The sequence below is a fragment of the Diplotaxodon limnothrissa genome, linkage group LG15, assembly GCF_057381915.1.
Source record: "Diplotaxodon limnothrissa isolate DT_005_m linkage group LG15, D_limnothrissa_male_GT1.1, whole genome shotgun sequence".
In the NCBI taxonomy this organism is placed as follows: domain Eukaryota; kingdom Metazoa; phylum Chordata; class Actinopteri; order Cichliformes; family Cichlidae; genus Diplotaxodon; species Diplotaxodon limnothrissa.
This window is the reverse complement of record NC_140610.1, coordinates 28,211,180-28,220,521: the sequence shown is the minus strand read 5'-3', so window position 1 is coordinate 28,220,521 and position 9,342 is coordinate 28,211,180.

Here is a 9,342-nt window from a genome sequence, read left to right as displayed (position 1 = left end):
AACTGAATACCCTGGAAACGCCTTACATCGTTCAGATATTTGAACTGTCGTTTGTGAAAACTTGTATTATATAAAATATAAGTAGTTACATTTCTACTTTTATATTGATTTATTGATTTGATGATGGGGTTTTATTTTTCTGCTTCACTTTTAGTAAATAAATCTAAATTATGGTGAGAAGCATGGCAGCCAAACTTGTGCTCTGACATGTTGACCAAGTTCAAATTCACCAATGACTCCGCTGAACCGACTAGGCTTCAGGTTGTTAACAGTGATGTTCATTGATGTTCACTGAGCAGAGGAAAGTTTATTGTCTTCTGGCTTAGTTAAAAAACAGAATGAATTCTTGTAAAGTAATTTGAGAGATCTGGGAGTTACAAGGATGCCAATATTTTGGCTGGTAAATCAAATGAAAATGACTCCATGAACCAACAAACCCGCAGGGAGGAGATGGTCCTGCTTCCACAATGTGAGGCGAGTGCACAAGTGTGAACGTGGGCCTGATATTAGCACCATGCTCTTCTCACACTGATTGTTATAACTCAAAAGTGTTATTGGAAGTGGCTGAGGATGCATCATTTTAACCACTTCTTAATAAATATCGACTGCTGTAGGAGGTCTGCCCAATCTTGAAAAGGTATTACTAGGTCATCCATCTTCCATCCGTCTTCTGTGGTACGTGCCTCAGCTCTCTCAAACTAAAAGTTATCCTTTTTTTCTTCAAAGGACAGTTTTATTCGCCTACAAACTTTTGATCTCATTGAACTAAAGTTATGAAAATGGCTTCTTTAGTTCTGATGCAGTCATTAAATCAGACAATAAAGACCAGCCGTAGTTTCCCACATTCAGTACAGGGACGCTCATATCGGTGTTAGTGGACCGGACTCAGATAACACTGACATTATTGACCAGAAAAAGAGAGCAGATTTCTCCTATATTGGCTTCCCTTCATTGGCTCCCTGTTAAATCGAGAAATCTCTAATTTTAAGATTAGGCTTCAAACTTTCCATTTTTCTAAAGCATATAGTTAGGACTGGATCAGATGACCCTGAATCCTCCCTTAGTTATGCTGCAATAGGTCTAGGCTGCTGGGGGATTCCCATGATGCAGTGGGTGTTTCTTCTTCACTCATTGTGTCTTAATAGACCTCTCTGCATTGAATCATACTTGTTATTAATCTCTGGCTCTCTTCCACAGCATGTCTTTATCCTGTCTTCCTCCCCTCAATCAGTTGGTTTCTTCTTACTGTTAAAAGGAAGTTTTTCTTTCCCACTCTCACCAAAGTGCTTGTTCATAGGGGGTCATTTGATTGTTGGGTTTTCTCTGTATTATTGTAGGGTCTTTAATTTACAATATAAAGCACCTTTAAGTGACTGTTGTTGTGATTTGGTGCTGTATAAATAAAACTGAATTGCACAGAGGCCCAAGAGAACTTTGATCCTGCTTTAGGCCCTAAGGTGGAAATGGAGTGTTGGTTACTTTTTCTCTTGTTCTTGTAATCTGTCTCCAGTTTAAAAGTCCTGTGAGAACAACAGTGTCACGGTCTGGCTGGCAGACCGTGGGGATGTGGGGAAAGGAGGACCCAGGCGCGGTGCTCTATGTATAAACAGTGTGTTTATTTACAGAGTGGAACAAAAACAACAATAAATCCCCGTGTTCTCCCAGACTCCCGTGTCGTGTCTCTGCGTGAATAGTTCGTGTCTCTGTGCTCTCCGCTCCCGTGTCAGCACCCCCCGGTGCTCGCTGCTCTTCGTGCCTTCCACGCTCCTCCTGCGGGAAACAATAGACGCAGCCGTCAGGACACAAATAACCGCGGGCATACACTTACACACATTAACTCAATTCAATGGGACGACTAACGTGGAGTCTCAAGGAAATGATCCCGCGTCGGTGGGAGCTCCAACTCTCTCCTAAGTAGCTCCCCCGACGAGGCCTGATCAGCAGCAGGTGTGTGACTTCGGGTGTGGCCAGTCCTTCCGCAGGGCCACACCCCTCAGGCCTGCAGGTGGCTGAGCTCCATCCTCCAAGCATACCCGCAGACACACACACACACACACACACACTCACATCTACAAGCATGGAGAAGAGCAGCAGCAACACCAAAATACATATAATAATAATCATATAATTCATAACTGCTCAGGGATCCTGGGTTGCTCAGACCCAGGACCCTGACAGTACCCCCCCTCTAAGGGTCGGCTCCCGACGACCCCAAAACCAAAACAAAAAACAGCACAACCAACCCAGGGCGGGCGGCTGGGGTAACCAGGACGGAGGGCCAGAACCGAAACAAGCAAAAACAACAAAACAACAAACCGACCCAGTCCACAGTCTCAGAGTCAGACCGCGCATCCCGCAGCGGTGCAAAAAGAAAACGAAAAGACGCCACAAACAGTCACAGGCGGCCCATCAACACAACAAGAGAGTTCAGGGGGCCTACCTCGAGCCCAACGGCGGCGACGTAGCAGCTCCGGCGGACGGCCCCGGGTCCGGCAGCAGCAGCAAAACAGTTCAGGGGGCCTGCCACGGGTCCGGTGGCGGCGGAACGGTTCTGGTGGCCTGCCACGGGTCCGATGGCAATGTCGCTGCTCCGGTGAGCAACAGCGAGGCGTGGCACCAGGTCCATGACGCGCCGATCGCTGACGTGGACGCACCGGACGTGGACGGCGAGGAGGCCGCGCTAGACGTGGAGGTCCCTCCGGTCCGCTGACCTCCGGCCGAGCGGGACCCTCCTCGGCCGGCAGCGAGAGCTCCTCCTCAGCCGGCAGCGAGAGCTCCTCCTCGGCTCGCAGCGAGAGCTCCACCTCCGCTCGCAGCGAGAGCTCCTCCTCGGCCGGCAGCGAGAGCTCCTCCACTGCTCGCAGCGAGAGCTCCTCCTCCGGCTCGCTGAGCTCCTCAGCTGGCAGAGCGGGCTCCTCCGGCTCACTGAGCTCCTGCTCGGGCATGCTGAGCTCCTCAGCTGGCGGTGCGGGCTCCTCCGGCTCGCTGAGCTCCTGCTCGGGCATGCTGAGCTCCTCCGGCTCGCTGAGCGCCTCAGCTGACGGTGCGGGCTCCTCCGGCTCGCTGAGCTCCTGCTCGGGCATGCTGAGCTCCTGCTGCAGCCGGACGAAGTCTGAGGTTTCCCGAGCTTGCACTACCCCCCGGGCTTTACGCAGGGTGCAAAGGCAGGCGGAAACTCCCTTGAGCTGGCCGAGGTAGGGGTTTCCCTCCAGGATTGCCTCGATGGCGTTTAACCCCACCACTCCTGCCCTTGCGTTGGTGGTGTGAGTTACCCAGTCCATCAGGCGTTGGACGCGGGTGAGGTCGCTCTCTCCGGACAAGGCCGCTGGAGTGGGCAGTGGAATGGAGGCTGCTGCTGGTGGAGAAGATGGCTGAGCGTGTGATGTGGATGGTGAACAGGATGAAACGGTAAGCGGTGAGGTAGATGTCGCGGGGGATGATTCAGCAGGTGACGGCTGGATCACTAGCCGGGCGATAGGCTGAGGTATAGCGACCAGCTGGGCCGCGGGCAGCGCTTTGGCTACCGGCTGGGCAGCTGACCGTATAAACATAGCCCCAGAGTAAACAGTTGAGGTGAGTGACGATGAATTGTCCATATGACTCACTACAGCCGGCTGTTGAGATGTCTGTGGATTTAGCTGCGGTGAGGAACGCTGGCGGCGCGAACGTCGTTTCCGTGTCGGCGTCGGGGCCGGCGTCTCAGGCAGTGAATCCACCAGCTGTCCGAGCTGGTGGGCAGCCTGAGGAGGAGAGTGGAGGTGGAGGGTGGAAAGTAGGAAGTCCAGGACCACCGCATTAAGGGAGTCCACCAGCCAGGGGAATTTAAAAAGCATCTCCTGCAGCCGCCTCTCCACAGCGCGACGCAAACCTTCCGCTGGCTTCTCCCACCACACCTCACATAGGTGGTACACTTCATCCATAACTTCCCTCCTGAGCCTCTCCTCGGAGACCGCTGGGTCCATAAGTGGCGGGATCATTCTGTCACGGTCTGGCTGGCAGACCGTGGGGATGTGGGGAAAGGAGGACCCAGGCGCGGTGCTCTATGTATAAACAGTGTGTTTATTTACAGAGTGGAACAAAAACAACAATAAATCCCCGTGTTCTCCCAGACTCCCGTGTCGTGTCTCTGCGTGAATAGTTTGTGTCTCTGTGCTCTCCGCTCCCGTGTCAGCACCCCCCGGTGCTCGCTGCTCTTCGTGCCTTCCACGCTCCTCCTGCGGGAAACAATAGACGCAGCCGTCAGGACACAAATAACCGCGGGCATACACTTACACACATTAACTCAATTCAATGGGACGACTAACGTGGAGTCTCAAGGAAATGATCCCGCGTCGGTGGGAGCTCCAACTCTCTCCTAAGTAGCTCCCCCGACGAGGCCTGATCAGCAGCAGGTGTGTGACTTCGGGTGTGGCCAGTCCTTCCGCAGGGCCACACCCCTCAGGCCTGCAGGTGGCTGAGCTCCATCCTCCAAGCATACCCGCAGACACACACACACACACACACTCACATCTACAAGCATGGAGAAGAGCAGCAGCAACACCAAAATACATATAATAATAATCATATAATTCATAACTGCTCAGGGATCCTGGGTTGCTCAGACCCAGGACCCTGACAAACAGAGTCACTGTAGAGGAGTCTGTAACCGACGCTGAAGCTCAACCACATGTAACTGAGACTGTGTGTAATGTTTTTTAAGTGTCAGGTAATTTGAAATGCAGCGTTTCTATCAGCTCACCAAACATCAGCAAACACACAAACTGTGTGCAGTTTGTCTCACAGTGTGTTGCAGCTGCTGTATTTCACAGGGAGAGAAAAGCAAGATATGGGCAGAACTTTGTGCCATCAGAAACTGAATTTGAATAAGTTAAATTTGAATTTGAATTGCTCAGATTGAATCTGAATTGTAACTTGAATAAATGCTTTTTTAAAACTGAATTTGAATTAGCTTAATTGGAAATTCAGTGTATTGGTTTGAAAATGATCGTCACTAAATTGAAATTGAATTTTATATTTTGAAAATGAATTCATTTTCTTTGAAACTATTTTATCATTTAAAAATGTAGCTCCCGAATAATTTCACTTTCACTTCTCAGCATTCAGTTTCAGTTCTACAATTCAATTTCAGTTTCAGAATTCATTTTTTGGGGACTTACATCCCATATTAGATATTGTTGACCTCCAACTGCACAGAGAATTTAGAAATGTAATTATTGACAAGAGTGAACGAGCACTGATAGTGTAATCTATAGCTGTGGCCAAACGTTTAGAGAATGAGAAGTGTTGTTGTTGGTTTTTTGTTTAGTTTAGTTTATTTTTTTTTACAAAGTTTGCTGTTTCAGTCATAGTTATATATCATATTATATCACTTCAAACAGAGGTGATCCAGTAATGCTGCACTAAAGAATTTGACCAACTATTCACTGTAGCTAAAGTTATTGAGTTAGCTAAAGAGTTTGGATGCAGTGTAACACATATATAAACCTAAAATACAATGGTTGGACATTCTTTTGTACATTTCCCTACTGTAGGAGTCTCTGCAAGCCTACAGGGCTCTGAGAGGGTACAAGATGACAACTTTGGAATTCAACTGGAAACAGTCGATCACGCTAAATTAGCGTTTTTAGCTAACAGCTACAATAAGCATAAAAGTTACTGTACGGCTATCATTTGTTAACATGACGCTTGTTCTTTTAAATGTAATACATTTATTACCAACCTGAGAATTTATCCGGTAGTCATTTGACATGATGAACATTTTAATTTTAAATTTTTCAAATTTCAAAACATTTTAATTTTAGTTTTGAAAAGCATTTATTCAAGTTACAATTCAGATTCAATCTGAGTAGGGGAGACCGGGGATAGTTGTAACATTTTTGACATTTCTGTCTGTAAATTGAAGCTCTTTTAAGGTAGTGGATTCAAAATGTAATGCAAAGTATTTACATGTCTCTGCTATTAAATAATGCAGCTATTTTCTCTGCAGCACAATTACCCATTGCATGGTATGGTCTCAAACACAAAGAGTGAAATGTTACAATTAACCCCATAGTCTGGGTTAGTTGTAACACATCCTGGGGTAAAATGTAACACAATGAAATAAGGGTACTAACAAAACATTAACATGTAATCTTTGTTTATTCAACACATGAATGCACTTACATCCATTTATGTAGCTGTGTGTGTGTGACAGAATGCAGAAATCTAGCTTTTGAACATATTCCAACCCCCCAAAAAAGACATATTATGGAATTTTCTGCAACTGAATATTTCATTAATTTTGGTTGGTCTTCCTTGAGTTTGGCCTCATTGGCTCAGTGGGCATTATAACCTACAACTCTTGCACCAATTTTGAACATAACAATGAAGCTGAAAAAATGTAGTTGTTCACCAGCATCGCAATTCCATTACTTTTTATCATGGCTTACCTTGGTGTGGTTTGCAAAGTGCTTCAGAAAGATGAGGGAATCTGTTTCTTGCACCCATCCTGATTTATTTCCACTACCAGTACTTCCTACTGGTCCATCTCTGACACAGAGGTCTGCATAATGTACCGGTATGTGTGGGAACACAAACAGTGGAGGAATTGTGTTGCCAATGGCATTAACCGCATATACAAATGCGACCAGTGAACCTCTCTCTGCTGATGTCGTTGCCCCAACTTGTTTAATATAAGTTAAAGTAATAGTGTGGCAAGTTGTAACATCTGCATTATTGTTACAACTAACCCAGACTGTTGCTGTTACAACTGACCCAGACTCCTATAGCCATGAACTAGCTAACATTACAGCCAACGGCTAAAACATTAGCACTAAAGACTTACACAGAATATATCCCCATAGACATACAAATAACATAATTTAAGTTTGATGAGTTTAACTGCAAAGCAGATAATGCTATCACAAATTGAAATAAAGTAGAAAAACTTACTTTTTGGCATACAAATTACTTTTTTTCATGTTAAATTGTCTGTGTTTGACAAAATGTGCTGATTTTTCACGTGTGATAGCAGAACTGAATTGGGCATGCACAGGATGAGTCACATCATTTGAAACTTAGCCCTGATTGGAGAAATTGGAAGTGTTACAACTGACCCACGTTACAACTATCCCCGGTCTCCCCTAATTCAAATTCGAATTTAACTTATTTAATTCAGTTTCTGATGGCACAAAGTTCTACCCATAGAAAGAGGTAACTTCACTCAGAGATGGAAAAAATAAGAAAGACAGGACAGGAGATGAAGAAGAGAGCTTAGATTTAAAGGGAAGGACTGCTCATTTAAAGCTCAAATGTAATTCCTCATGTTTTAAAATCTGTACATGTGACATTATGTTTTTTTATAGTGTAAAACCTGCTGCTAAACAAAGTGAGGAAGACTAACTATGTTATTTAAAGGCTGCATGAAAATCCTCTGCAGGTTATTGCAGGATAAACAGGTTAGTTTGCTACACTGTGAAAGATTTACAGTAAAGAACAGTGTGTGACTGGCAGAGGTGTGGACTCGAGTCACATGACTTGGACTCGAGTCAGACTCGAGTCATTAATTTTATGACTTTAGACTTGACTTGAAAAAATGTTGTAAGACTTGTGACTTGACTTGGACTTTTACACCAATGACCTGGGACTTGAATTGGACTTGAACCGGTTTACTTGAAAAGACTTGATATTTCACCCCAAATATAAAATTTAACATGCATATTATATAGAGATTGAAAATGTGACGTCATTCACGGGTAGAACCGCAAATGATTCTGGGAACTCGTGACAAGAGTTACTAGTGCACGCAGGCTTTCAATTGAAATCAGTCACACAGCGATAAAAAGAAACACAAAAATGTCAAGAAGCTGTTGTATTATTAACTGCAATAGCCGGTCACATGACAGCCACGGGAAGCCGACGGGTAAAGAGATCGGTTGTTATCGGATTACGTCGTTGAAGAGAAATTGTTCGAGCCATGTTTCCGAAGTAACAAAGAGGCGACGGATGGCCTGGATTGCAGCCATTCAAAGATCAAATATAACGTCCCAGAACACTCCAGCTCACAGGTTAGTCTGCTCCAAGCATTTACACGAAGGTCAGTCTGCTGTTGTAGTTAATGAGTCATTTTCATAACATAATTGGTGATATAGGTTACAAGCAAGTCTGGCGCTGAACAGAAATTGTCGCGCTATGCTCCTTTGTTTATTGTGCATAAATAGTGAATTGTCCTGACACAATATTGCGTTTCGCTTCTGTTATTATGGTACACTGACAAAAACATATACTTTTATTCACAGGGTAAAACAGTTGTTTTGTATCACTAATTGTCCAGTGCGATTACAGCATACAGTATTATTGTCACTGCTACATTTCTGTGATGCTACCAGAAATTATTTCCACTACTAATTAATTATCGTTGAGCTCAAAGGTCCTATTAATAAACGGTTAAGGAATGTGTATTTATGACGACGATTTGTGAGACTGGTAAACTTACCTTTGTTCGTACGATGGTCTTTACTTTCTACACGGTGCATTTCAAGGTCCTGTACCCATCCGTCGGTAAACTGTACCTGGGCTTGTTGCAGTGACCGTAAGTTACTAAACTTCACGAGTGTATGCACTCACTCCAAGAACCGTATAATTATAAATATGCATATAAATATGCTACAATGAGATAGCTGACTTCATCTAACTAGCAAATGTTGTCCAGGCTACGTTGGTGATGCAGTTTTTTTTTTTTATATGTATGATATTTTTATCATGCGATTTTAAAGCTGGTCCTACAACCGCATCCAAGAATAACATGCAGCTTATCTTAGAACCGTCGGTGAAAATTATTCTTGGAGCTAGGTTTAATTGAGCTGCATTCTAAAGAGGTGCAATTTCACAATTTGTGTATATTTTCTAAGTTCACTATTTTGTCATGTGTTGAGGAAAAACACAGATTTAAAAATTACATGGTCTAATATTTACATTTAGCATAACTGCAACATGCTTTTTTTCGTTTTTTTTAATGACTCGAAAGGACTTGAAATTCAAAATTTCAGACTTGTGACTTTACTTGGACTTTTACACCAGTGACTTGAGACTCGACTCTGACTTGCCTGACATTACTTGAGACTTGACTTGAGACTTGAGGATAAAGACTTGAGACTTACTCGAGACTTGCAAAACAATGACTTGGTCCCACCTCTGGTGACTGGTGCACAGTTGCTGTGGTTTCATGGTCACAGTTAGCTTACATCAAGTGTAGCAGAGATTCATATGAATTTTAGCTGATGATGGTTGTATAGTGTCTAATATAAAGACAGAACAAACAGTGTACTGCCAGTGTAGAGGATGAAATCAGCCAGGACAACTCAG